The sequence below is a fragment of the Oryctolagus cuniculus genome, chromosome 5 (assembly GCF_964237555.1).
Source record: "Oryctolagus cuniculus chromosome 5, mOryCun1.1, whole genome shotgun sequence".
Taxonomy (NCBI): domain Eukaryota; kingdom Metazoa; phylum Chordata; class Mammalia; order Lagomorpha; family Leporidae; genus Oryctolagus; species Oryctolagus cuniculus.
Genome location: NC_091436.1, coordinates 116096248 through 116110276, shown reverse-complemented (window position 1 = coordinate 116110276; position 14029 = coordinate 116096248).

Sequence of the window (14029 nt, the reverse complement as noted above, 5' to 3'; positions counted from 1 at the left end):
ACACACAAAAAAACTGAGAATAAGTTTTTTTTTAAACTTTTATTTAATGAATATAAATTTCCAAAGTACAGCTTATGGATTACAATGGCTCCCCCCCATAACTTCCCTCCCACCCCCAACCCTCCCCTTTCCCACTCCCTCTCCCCTTCCATTCACATCAAGATTCACTTTCAATTATCTTTATATACAGAAGATCAGTTTAGTATATATTAAGTAAAGATTTCAACAGTTTGCATCTGCATAGAAACACAAAGTGAAAAATACTGTTTGAGTACTAGTTATAGCATTAAATCACAATGTACAGCACATTAAGGACAGAGATCCTACATGAGGAGTAAGAGCACAGTGACTCCTTTTGTTGACTTAACAAATTGACACTCTTGTTTATGGCATCAGTAATCACCCTAGGCTCTTGTCATGAGTTGCCAAGGCTATGGAAGCCTTTTGAGTTCACCGACTCTGATCATATTTAGACAAGGTCATAGTCAAAGTGGAAGTTCTCCCCTCCCTTCAGAGAAAGGTACCTCCTTCTTTGATGACCTGTTCTTTCCACTGGGATCTCACTTGCAGAGATCGTTCACTTAGTTTTTTTTTTTTTTTTTTCCCCAGAGTGTCTTGGCTTTCCATGCCTGAAATACTCTCATAGGCTCTTCAGCCAGATCCAAATGCCTTAAGGACTGATCTTGAGGCCTGAATGCTGTTTAGGACATCCGCCATTCTATGAGTCTGCTGTGTATCCCGCTTCCCATGATGGATTGTTCTCTCCCTTTTTTATTCTATCAGTTAGTATTTTCAGCACTATTCTTGTTTATGTGATCCCTTTGACTCTTAGACTTATCAGTGTGATCAATTGTGAACAGAAGTTGATCACTGGGACTAGTGAGATGGCATTGGTACATGCCACCTTGATGGGATTGAATTGGAATCCCCTGGTATGTTTCTAACTCTACCATTTGGGGCAAGTCAGCTTGAGCATGTCCCAAATTGCACATCTCTTCCCTCTCTTATTCCCACTCTTATATTTAAGAGGGATCACTTTTCCATTAAGTTTCAACACTTAAGAATAGCTGAGTATTAATTACAGAATTCAACCAATAGTATTAAGTAGAACAAACAAAAAAAATACTAAGACGGATAACGTATTAAATTGTTAATCAACAGTCAGGGCAAGGGCTGATCAAGTCACCATTTCTCATAGTGTCCATTTCACTTCAACAGGTGTGGGGAGCAACTGAGACTAGACTAAGTTACTGGAATTAAGACTTATTCTATGCATCTGCTCTCCCACAATATGGCGCTGGGGAGGAGTAAACTCTACGCAGCTGCCTCTCACCAACTTGACTGATAAGCTGCAGGAGCTGATCCTGCTCCTGATTGGAGGAGAGCAGCGTGCTTGGCGTGTGGGTAGCAGAGTTGGGATTGGTGGAAGTGGACTATAAAGGAGGAGAGAGACAACATGCGCTGGGAACATCTGAAGGAACACCTGAGCAGCCCCCGAGAGAGCCGGCTGGCGGTGTGCCGCTCCTCCGCGGAAGCGGGGAAAGTGGCAGGGGGTGCCGCCCCTCCACGGAGGTGGAGGGGCCGGCAGCCAACCCGGGAAGGACCAGCAGCAAACCCGGGAAGGGCTGAGCAAACAAAAGAACAGCGCAGGGTCCTGTGTCATTCCTCCGCGAATGGGGGAGCGACAAACAGGTTTCATTTTTGGTGCTCGGTTAGTTGTCACTGATCAGGGAGAACATATGATATTTGTCCCTTTGGGACTGACTTAATTCACTCAGCAAAATGTTTTCCAGATTCCTCCATTTTGTTGCAAATGACTGGATTTCATTGTTTTTGACTGCTGTATAGCATTCTGTAGAGTACATATCCCATAATTTCTTTATCCAGTCTACTGTTGATGGGCATTTAGGTTGATTCCAGAATCAACTGAGAATAAGTTTTGCAGTTAATTCTCATAATACAACTCATTGAGGACAGAAGTCCTGCATGGGAAGTCAGTGTGCAGTGACACCTATTGTTAATTTAACAATTAACACTCTTATGTATGATGTTAGTGGTCATCCAAGACTCTTGACATGAGCAGCCAAGGCTATGGAAGCCTTTTGAATCCACAATCTCTATCAATGTTTAGACAAGGCCATAAGCAAAGTGGAAGTTCTCTCCTCCCTTCAGAGAAAAGTACATCTTTCTCTGATGGCCACTTCATTCCACTGGGGTCCCTGTTACAGAGATCCTTCATGTACAACATTTTTTTTGCCACAATGTCTTGATTTTTAATGCCTGAAATGTTCTCATGGGTTTTTCTGCCAGCCCAGGATGCCTTAAGTGCTGATTCTGAGGTCAGAGTGCTATTTATAGTGACTTTCATTCTATGGGTCTGCTGTGTGGACTGCTTCCCATGTTGGAACATTCTCTCCTTTTTAATTCTGTTGATATTTTACCAGACATTTGATCTTATATGATCCCTTTAACACTTAATCCTATGTATATGATCACATTAACATTTACTATGGTCACTTTAGCACTTAAGATGGCATCCTGTTGTTTGCATCAAATGGATCCAACTGAAAAACATTATTCTTAGTGAAATAAGTCAGTCCCCAAAAGACAAATACCATATTTTTCCCTGATCTGTGGTAACCAATAGAGTAATAGAAAGGTAATGTATAGAAGTAAAATTGACACTTTGAGATGCAATGATTTTGAACAACCCTTGTCTTGAGTGTTGAGGGACAGTCTATTTATTGAACTCTTTACTTAGTGTAGGGTTAATTTTATGTGTATAAAGTTAACTGAAGAGGGGATTAAGATGGCAGAGTAGGGAGGGAGCTTGCTGCTCTAGTCTAGGAGAAGATGGTTTTAAAAATGTGGAAAGAGTGCAGTCTCAGGGAAGAGTTACAGGGAAAACAGCAGAGGAAACTCTATGCAAACTGGAGGAACACAGTGGACCTATATGGAGGGTACGGACATGCTCAACTTGGGACCCCAGGGGTTGAGAGCCTCTGCAACAGCATTGAACTGTGGGGCAAGATGAGGCTGCAGCAAGCCCAAGCAACCAGAGAAAAAGCCATAGGAAGAGCCTAGAGAGAATCCACTTTGGAACTCCATGGACCTGAAAAACTAGAGGAGAAAAAACAAAAGTCGGGGGATGATTTCTCTCTTCCTGATGATACCGCAACTACATTCTGTAATAAGCTGCCAGAAAGTAGGCCCCATTTTGGTCATATATAACAGCTGCACCATCTCATGTCCATGCCCAACAATCAGTCAAGAGGAGACTCCTGAGTCTGGTGGAAGAACAGAGAGCTGGATGCTTGTGACTGTGAGAGGCTTGTGGGCTGGGACAGTGAAAACACTGAGGCTGTGTGGGAAGAATTAGGATGTGGCTGGCACTTTGGGCAGTCACTGTGAAAGGCTCCACACGATCAAGGCTCCCTGATTACCTGAAAAGGGACATTGCTGGGGAATCTGAGCTTATACTGAGGATTGCATAGGTCCTATGTGGTCCATGTGGCAGAGTGGACAAACAACATTCCCACTGGGACTGGTCTCCTTTGAGGAAAGGATCTCAGCTGAGTCTACACCAACAGGCAAGAACAAACCTCACCTCTGATGAAAAAAAAATTACCACATCAAAGCTGGGCATGTCACCTCAGACACACCCTCCACTCTGGGGCACTGAACAGAGCTCCTTGGCCACACCCACCACAAGCCTCTAGGTATTCACTGAGAGCAGACACTTCATTAATCCACACAAACATGGTCCAAAGATAAAAGCTGCCACAGCAAAGAAACAAAGAAACCAAAGAATATCTCCACAAATGCCAAATAACAAACACGCCAATTCGAGAAACAAGAATAAGGAAGACATGATACCCCCAAAAGAACATAACACTTCAAAACTAGATTGTGAAGATGAGATGGAAGAAATGCCAGAAATGGAATTCAAAAAATTGATCATTTGATCATAGGACTATGTAGAAGTAATCAGAAGCAAATGCACAAACTAATGAAATCCATATATGACATGAAAGAAAATTTCTCCATGAAGATGAGATCTTAGGGAAAAACCAAAATAAAATCTTGGAAGTGAAGAATACAATAGAATGATTTTAAAATGCAGTGGAAAGTCTTAACAAAATCAGTAAAACAGAAAAAAAAGAATATCTGACTTAGAAGACAAAACATAGAAAATTATACAGGCAAACCAAAGTCAAGAAGAAGAAATTATTAAAGTAAAGAACACTATTGGTATTCTACAGGATACTTTCAAATGACCCAGCATATAGATTCTAGGAGTCCTTGAAGGCATGGAAAGAGAGAAAGGATTAAAAGGCCTTTTTAGTAAAATAATAACGGAAAATTTCTTAATTTGGAAAAAGAAAGGGACATCCAAGTATAGGAAGCACATAGAACTCCTAATAAACATGACCAGAAAAAAATCTTCAACATGATGTATTCTAATGAAACTCATCACACTGAAACATAAAGAAAAGAATCTAAAGTGTGTACTAGAGATAAGCCAGATTACTTTCAGAGGATCTCCAATTAGACTCACAGCAGATTTCTTATCAGAAATCCTGCAGGCTAGGAGAAATGGTGAGATACAATCCACATCTTAAGAGAAAAGAACAGTCAACCCAGAATACTATACCCTGCAAAACTCCCATTTATGAATGAAGATGAAAGAAGACCTTCTATGAGAAAAAGAATTGAAAGTATTTGTCACCACCTGTTCAGACCTGCAAAAGATGCTTAAAGATGTGCTGCACACAGAAACACAGAAACATGGTCATTACTACAAAAGAAGGTAAAGGAAGGAAATCTCCCAGTAAAAGTACAAAGGAAATCCAAAATAAAAAATAAGAATATTTATGAAAAAATGGCAGGGCACAATAGTTATTTATCAATAGTCACCTTGAATGTAAATGGCTTCAACACTCCAGTTAAAAGACACAGACAGGCTGAATGGATTAAGAAGCAAAACCCATCTATTTGCTGCCTACAAGAAACACATCTCAACAAAAAAGATGCACACAGACTGAAAGTGAAAGGATGGAAAATGATATTCCATGCTAACAGAAACCAAAAAAAGAGCTGGTGTAGCCATTCTAATATCAGACAAAATAGACTTTAGCACAAAAACCATTAAAAGAGACAAAGAAGGGCACTATGTAATGATTAAGGGATCAATTCAATAGGAAGATGTGACTATTATAAACATATATACACCTAATTACAGAGCACATGGATATTTAAAAGAAATGTTATGGGACTTAAAGGGAGACATGGAATCAAATATAAAGGTAATGGAGGATTTCAATACCCCAGTTTTGGCCATGGACAGATCAACCAGACAGAAAATCAGCAAGGAAACAACAGAGTAATCAGCACTATAGACCAAATGGACCTAACACACGTCTACAGGACTTTTCATCCTATAGTTGGAGAATATACATTCTTCTAAGCAGTACACAGAACTTTCTCTAGGATTGATCACATACTAGGCCATAAAGCAAGACACAGCAAATTCAAAAAATCAAAATCATACCATGCATCTTCTTAGACAACAATACCTTGAAGCTGGAAAACAGCAACTTAGGAATCTCTAGAACATATGAAAACACATGGAGACTGAACAACATGTTCTTCAACAGTGGGTCATAGAAGAAGTCAAAAGAGAAATCAAAAAATTACTGGAAACAAATGAAGACAGCAATAAGAAATCAAAATTTATGAGATACAGGCTGGCGCCGCGGCTCAATAGGTTAATCCTCCACCTAGTGGCGCCAGCACACGGGGTTCTAGTCCCAGTCGGGGCACTGGATTCTGTCCTGGTAGCCCCTCTTCCAGGCCAGCTCTCTGCTATGGCCCGGGAGTGCAGTGGAGGATGGCCCAAGTGCTTGGGCCCTGCACCCCATGGGAGACCAGGAGAAGCACCTGGCTCCTGCCTTTGGATCAGCGCGGTGCACCGGCCACAGCATGTTGGCCACGGCGGCCATTGGAGGGTGAACCAACGGCAAAAGGAAGACCTTTCTGTTTCTCTCTCTCCCACTGTCCATTCTGCCTGTAAAAAAAAATTTATGGGATACAACAAAAGAAAAGTTAAGAGGAAAGTTTATAGTACTTGCTGCCAATATCAAGAAATTGGAAAGGCACTGGCGCCGTGGCTCACTAGGCTAATCCTCCGCCTTGCGGTGCCGGCACACCGGGTTCTAGTCCCGGTCGGGGCGCCGGATTCTGTCCTGGTTGCCCCTCTTCCAGGCCAGCTCTCTGCTGTGGCCAGGGAGTACAGTGGAGGATGGCCCAAGTGCTTGGGCCCTGCACCCCATGGGAGACCAGGAGAAGCACCTGGCTCCTGCCATCGGATCAGCGCGGTGCACCGGCCGCAGCACACCGGCTGCGGCGGCCATTGGAAGGTGAACCAATGGCAAAGGAAGACCTTTCTCTCTGTCTCTCTCTCTCACTGTCCACTCCTGCCTGTCCAAAAAAAAAAAAAAAAAAAAAAAAAAGAAGAAATTGGAAAGGCACCAAATAAATGAGCTACCAATACATCTCAAGGATATAAGAAAGAAAACAACAGCAAACCAAATGAAAAACTAGTAGGAGAAAAGAAATAATGAAAATTAGAGAAAAAATGAACAAAATTGAAATCAAAAAGCAATACAGGCCACGCTGCGTTAGGCTAATCCTCCACCTAGCAGCGCCGGCACACCGGGTTCTAGTCCCGGTCAGGGCGCCGGATTCTTTCCCAATTCCCCTTCTTCCAGGCCAGCTCTCTGCTATGGCCAGGGAGTGCAGTGGAGGATGGCCCAAGTGCTTGGGCCCTGCACCCCATGGGAGACCAGGAGAAGCACCTGGCTCCTGCCTTCAAATCAGCGCGGTGTGCCGGCCATAGCGCACCAGCCGTGGCGGCCATTGGAGGGTGAACCAACGGCAAAGGAAGACCTTTCTCTCTGTCTCTCTCTCTCTCTATTCACTCTGTCTGTCAAAAAAATAAATAAATAAATAAAAAAAAGCAATACAAAGGATCAGCAAAATGAAGAGCTGTTTTTTTTTTAAATATAACAAAATTGACATACCGTTGGCCCAACTAAAAAAGAAAAAGGAGAGATAAAACCTACATCACTAAAATTATAGAGGAAAAAGGAAATGTACAACAGATACCACAGAAATAAAAAGAATAATCAATAATTACTACAATGATCTGTATGCCAAAAAACTGGGGCACCTAGAAGAAATGGATAGATTTACAGACATATACAACCTATGTAAAATAAGCCTGAAGACACAGAAAATCTAAATAGACCTCTTACCAAAACAGAAATTGGATCAGTAATAAAGATTCTCCCATAAGAGAAATGCCCAGGACTAGATGGCTTCACTGCTGAATTCTATCAGAAAATTAAAGAAGAACTAACTCCAATTCTTCTCAAGCTCTTCAGAACAATTGAAAGGGAGGGGATCCTTCCAAAATCCTATGAAGCCAGCATCACCTTAATTCCTAAACACAAAGGACTCAACAGAGAAAGAGAACTACAGACCAATTTCCGGATGAACATAGATGCAAACATAGTTAACAAAATTCTAGCCAATCAAATGCAAAAATACATCAGAACGTTCATTCACCCAAAGTGAGATTTATCGCTGGTATGCAAGGATGTTCAATATTTGCAAATCAATCAATATGAACCATCACCTTGACTAACTGAAGAACAAAACCATTAGATTATCTCAATAGATGCAGAGAAAGCATTTGATAAAATACAATATTCTTTCATGATGAAAACTCTTAAGCAAAATGGTATAGAAGAACATTCCTCAACACAATCAAGGCAATTTATGACAAATCCACAGTGAGCATCCTATTGAATAGGGAAAAGTTGGAAGCATTCCCACTGAGATCCAGAACCAGACAAGGATGTCCTCTCTCACCATTGCTGTTCAATGTAGTCCTGAAAGTTTTAGCCAGAGCCATTAGGCAAAAAAGGAATTAAAGGAATAAAAATTGAGAAAGGCAAAGTCAAACTATCCTTATTTGGAGATGACATGATTCTATATATAGGGGTTCCAAAAGATGCCACCAAATACTACTAGAACTCATAGAAAAGTATGGTAAAATAGCAGGATATAAAATCAATACACAAAAATCAACAGTCTTTGTATACACAGAGAATGCCATGGCTGAAAAAGAATTTCTAAGGTCAATCCCATTCACAATAGCTACAAAAAAAGTCAAATACCTTGGGAATGAACTTCATGAAGGATGCCAAATATCTCTACAATAATAATTAGAAAACACTAAAGAAAGAAATAAAAGAATATGAAACAATGGAAAATCTTCCATGTTCATGGATTGGATAAATCAATATCATCAAAATGTCCATTCTTCCAAAAGCAATCTAAAGATTCAATGTGATATCTATCAAAATACCAAAGACATTCTTCTCAGATCTAGAAAAAATAATGCTGAAATTCATATGGAAATACAGGAGACCTCAAATAGCTAAAGCAAACTTATACAACAAAAACAAAGCCAGAGGCATCACAATACCAGATTTCAAGACATACTACAAGGCAGTTGTAATCAAAACAGCCTGGTACTGGTACAAAAACAGGTGGATAGACCATTGTAACTGAATAGAAATGTCAGAAGTCAATCTGAGCACCTATAATCAACTTATCTTTGCCAAAGGAGTGAAAACCAATCCCTGGAGCAAGGACAGCCTCTTCAACAAATGGTGCTGGGAGAATTGGATTTCCACATACAGGAGGATGAAGAAGGACCCCTACCATACACCTTACATGAAAATCCATTCAAAATGGATTAAACCCTGTTGAAGTGAAATGGACACTATGGGAAACAATGACTTGATCAGCTCTTGTGCTGACTGTTGATGTACAATGTAATACTTTATCCATTTTAGTATTTTTTCTTTGTTTTGTTCTAGTACTGTTGGTTGAACTCTGTAATTAACACACAATTATTCTTAGGTGTTTAAATTTTAACTGAAAAGTGATCCCTGTTAAATTTAAGAGTGGGAATAAGAGAGGGAGGAGATGTACAATTTGGGACATGCTCAATCGGACTTCCCCAAATGGTGGAGTTAGAATCGTGCCAGGGGATTCCAATACAATCCCATCAAGGTGGCATGTACCAATGCCATCTCACTAGTCCCAGTGATCAATTTCAGTTCACAATTGATCACACTGATAGGTCTAAGAGTCAAAGGGATCACACAAACAAGACTAGTGTCTGCTAATGCTAACTGATAGAATCAAAAAGGGAGAGAACGATCCATCATGGGAAGTGGGATACACAGCAGACTCATAGAATGGCAGATGTCCTAAACAGCACTCTGGCCTCAGAATCAGCCCTTAAGGCATTTGGATCTGGCTGAAGAGCCCATGAGAGTATTTTAGGCATGGAAAGCCAAGACACTGTGGCAAAACAAACAAACAAACAAACACCTAAATGAAAGATCTCTGCAAGTGAGATCCCAGTGTAAAGAACGGGGTCATCAAAGAAGGAGGTACCTTTCTCTGAAGGGAGGAGATAACTTCTACTTTGGCTATGACCCTGTCGGAATAAGATTGAAGTCGGCAAACCCAAAAGGCTTCCATAGCCTTGTCAACTCATGACTAGAGCCTAGGGAGATTACTGACGCCATAAACAAGAGTGTCAAATTGTCAAGTCAACAACAGGAGTCACTGTGTACTTACTTCTCATGTGGGATCTGTCCTTAATGTGTTGTCCAATATGAAGTAATGCTATAACTAGTACTGAATCAGTATTTTTACACTTTGTGTTTCTGTGTGGGTGCAAACTGATGAAATCTTTACTTAATATATACTGAATTGATCTTCTGTATATAAAGAGAATTGAAAATGAATCTTGATATGAATGGAATGGGAGAGGGAGCGGGAGATGGGAGGGGTGTGAGTGGGAGGGAAATTATGAGGGGGGGGAGCCATTGTATTCCGTAAACTGTACTTTGGAAATTTATATTTACTAAAAAAAAAAAAAAAGAAAACTGGCAAGAACATCAAGAAAAAAAGAAGACCTAAATCTACAACCTGATACCATCAAATTTTCAGACAACACTGGTGAAACCCTGCAAGACATTGGCAAGGATTTCTTGGAAAAGACCCCAGAGGCACAGGGAATCAAAGCCAAAATTAACACATGGAATTACATCAAATTAAGAACTTTCTTTACTGCAGAAGAAACAGTCAGGAAAATGAGGAGGCAAGTGACAGAATGGGAGAAGTTATTTGCAAACTATGCGACTGATAAGGATTAACAACTGGAATCTGCAAAGAGATCAAGAAACTCCACAACAACAAAACAAACAACCCAGCTAAGAAATGGGCCAAGTCGGCGCCAGGGCTCACTAGGCTAATCCTTTGCCTGCAGCGCCGGCACCCCAGATTCTTGTCCTGGTTGGGGCACTGGGTTCTGTCCCAGTTACTCCTCTTCCAGTCCAGCTCTCTGCTGTGGCCCGGAAAGGTAGTGGAGGATGGCCCAGGTGTTTGGTCCCTGTACCCATACGGGAGACCAGGAGGAAGCACCTGGCTCCTGGCTTTGGATTGGCACAGCGCGCTGGCCACAACATGCTGGCTGTAGAGGCCACTTGGGGGGTGAACCAACGGAAAAAGGAAGACCTTTCTCTCTCTCTCTCTCTCTCTCTCTCTCTCTCTCACTGTCTAACTCTGCCTGTCAAAAACAAAACAAAACAAAACAAAAAAACAAAAAAAAAAAAACAATGGGCCAAAAACTTAAACAGACATTTTTCGTAAGAGGAAATCCAAATGGCCAATAGACACATGAAAAAATGCTCAGGATCACTAGCCATCAGGGAAATGCAAATCAAAACCACAATGAGGTTTTTCACCTCCCCTCATTTAGAATGGCTTTCATACAGAAATCAACAAACAACAGATGAAATGCTGGCAAGGATGTGGGGAAAAAGGATGCTAATCTACTTTTGGGGGAATGTAAACTGGTAAAACCACTATGGAAGACAGTTTGGAGACACTTCAGAAATCTTAATGTAGACCTATGATAGGACCCAGCCATCCCAACCCTGGGAATTTACCCAAGGGAAATGAAATCAGTAAATAAAAAGAGTTATCTACACCCCCATTTGCAGCTCAACTCACAATAGTTAAGACATGGAATCAACCTCAATGCCCATCAACTGAAGAATATACACTCTATGGAATGATACACAGTGGTAAAAAATGATATCTGGTCATTTGCAACAAAATGGATGAATCTGGAAATATCACACTTAGTGAAATTAGTCAGTACAAAAGGGACAAATACCAAATATTCTACCTGGTCTGTGTTAACTGACAGAGCACCTAAAAGGAAATCTGAAGAAGTGTAATCGACACTCTGAGAAGCAATGACTTGAATAGCCCTTGACTTGACTGCTGAGGAACCATTTTTATTTTTCTTCTTTTTCATACTATTTGTTAAACTCTTTACTTAACATAGAGTTTATCGTGTGTATATTGTCAATTGAAAATAGATCAGTAAAAAATGAGAGTGGGAATAATGAAGGAGGAAGTTTATAACTGTAAAGTTGTATAGTTCTACATTCATTCCTATGGACTTACTTCTAAGGGTATACTTCAAAAACTTGCCATGGGACCCCAAATCCCATTAAGCTGGGTGGTAAAAATGCCTTCATATATTTATTTCATTTCCTTTGGGTAAATTCCTAGGAATAGGGTGGCTGGGTCCTATGGTAGATCTACATTCAGATTTCTGAGGTATCTCCATAGCGTCTTCAACACTGGCTGCAGCAGTTTACATTCCCACCAACAGTGGATTAGGGTACCATTTTCCCTACATCCTTGCCAGCATTTGTTGTTTGTTGATTTCCGTATGAAAGCCATTCTAACTGGGGTGAGGTAAAACTCATTGTGGTTTTGATTTGCTTTTCCCTAATGACTAGTGATCCTGAGCATTTTTTCATTTGTCTGTTGGCCATTTGAATTTCCTCTCTTGAAAAATGTCTATTCAAGCCTTTTGCCCATTTTTTACTGGATTTTTTGATTAGTTGATGTGGAGTTTCTTGATCTCTTTATAGATTCTGGATATTAATCCTTTATCAGTTGCATAGTTTGCAAATGATTTCTCCCATTCTGCCAGTTGCCTCTTCACTTTGTGTAGTGTTTCTTTTGCAATGCAGGAGCTTTTCAGTTTGATGTAATCTCATTTGTCCATTTTAGCTTTGATTTCCTGTGCTTCTGGGGTCTTTTCCAAGAAGTCTTTGCCTATGTCAATGTCTTGCAGGGTTTCCCCGTGTTCTCTAGTACTTTGATGCTATCAGGTCATAAAGTTAGTTTTCTGATCCATTTTGAGTTAAGTTTTGTGTGAAGTGTAAAGAAGGGGCTTTGTTTCATAATTCTGCATCCAGAAACCCAGTTTTCCCAGCACCATTTGTAAAGTGATTGTCCTTGCTCCAGGGGCTGATTTTAGCTCTCTTGTCAAAGATAATTTGGTTGTGGATGTGTGGATTGATTTCTGGTGTTTCTATTCTGTTCCATTAATCTACCTATCTGTTCTTTTTTTGTTTTGTTTTGTCTTTTTGTTTGTTTTCATTTAATTTTGCCAGTACCAGGCTGTTTTGATAATAACTGTCCTGTAGTATGTTTTGAAATCTGATATTGTGATGCCTCTGGCTTTGTTTTTGTTTTATAAGATTGCTTTTGCTATTTGAGGTCTCTTGTGTTTCCATGTGAATTTCTGCCTCATTTTTTCTAGATCTGAAAAGAATGTCCTTGGTATTTTGATTGGAATGAGATTGAATCTGTAAATTGCTTTGGGCAGTATGGACATTTTGATGATATTGATTCTTCTAATCCATGAACATGGAAGAGTTTTCCATTTCTTTTGTGCCATCTTCTATTTCTATCTTTAAAGATGAAATAAGCAAAACTCTCCAATCCATAAATTATCTAACAATTTCCAAAACAAAGTCTTAGATTATAGTCATGTGTCACATAACAATGTTTCAGTAAGCAGTTGACTGCGCATATTGTGGTAGTCCTATAAGATTATAATATAAGGGTGGATGTATGCTGCTTGGGATGCCTACATCCCATATTGGAGTGCCTGGGTTTGAATCCTGTCCGTGCTTTCTGTCCAGCTTCTTGCTAAAGTATACCCTGGAAGGCAGCACATGTTGGCTCAAGTATGTGGGTCCCTGCTACCCATGTGTGGGAGAACCAGATTGAGTTTCCTATCCTTGGCTTTAGCTTGGTCTAGTCCCTGTTTGCAGTATTTGGGGAGTGAACTAGTGGATGAGAGTTCTCTGTTTGTCTCCCTCTCTTTCTCACTATCTCTTTGCCTTTCAAATCAATTTTTTTAAAAGTGACTTATAAAATGTACAGTGAATACATAAACCAGTAACATTGTCATTTATTATCAAGTATTATGTACTGTATGTAATTATATGTGTTGAACTTTTATACAACTGGCAAAGCTGAGGCTTATTTACCTCCTCATAACCATAAACATCAACTAGTAAATTGCACTAGAATACAATGGCTAGGACATTGCTAAGTGCTATGATTTGAACAGGATTTTGTTGCCAACATGTTAAGGGAAATTTTCATTTCCCCAAAGGAGACTGAGTTGATAAATCATTGATCATGAGAATTACTTTAAATTCTCCAATTAAGTATATTAAAAAATCAACAGGACAGTAGTTAATTCTAATCTTATCAAATTACAATTTCCATTAGATTACCCATCTTTCTTTCAACATCTTTTTTTTTTAAGATTTTATTTATTTATTTGAGAGGTAGAGTTACAGACAGTGAGAGGGAGAGACAGAGAGAAAAATCTTCCGTCCATTGGTTCACTCCCCAAATGGCCACAATGGCTGGAGTGGTACGGATCTGAAGCCATGGGCCAAGAGCTTCTTCCGGGTCTCCCATGTGGGTGCAGGGGCCCAAGGACTTGGGCCATCTTCTACTGCTTTCCCAGGCCATAGCAGAGAGCTGGATTGGG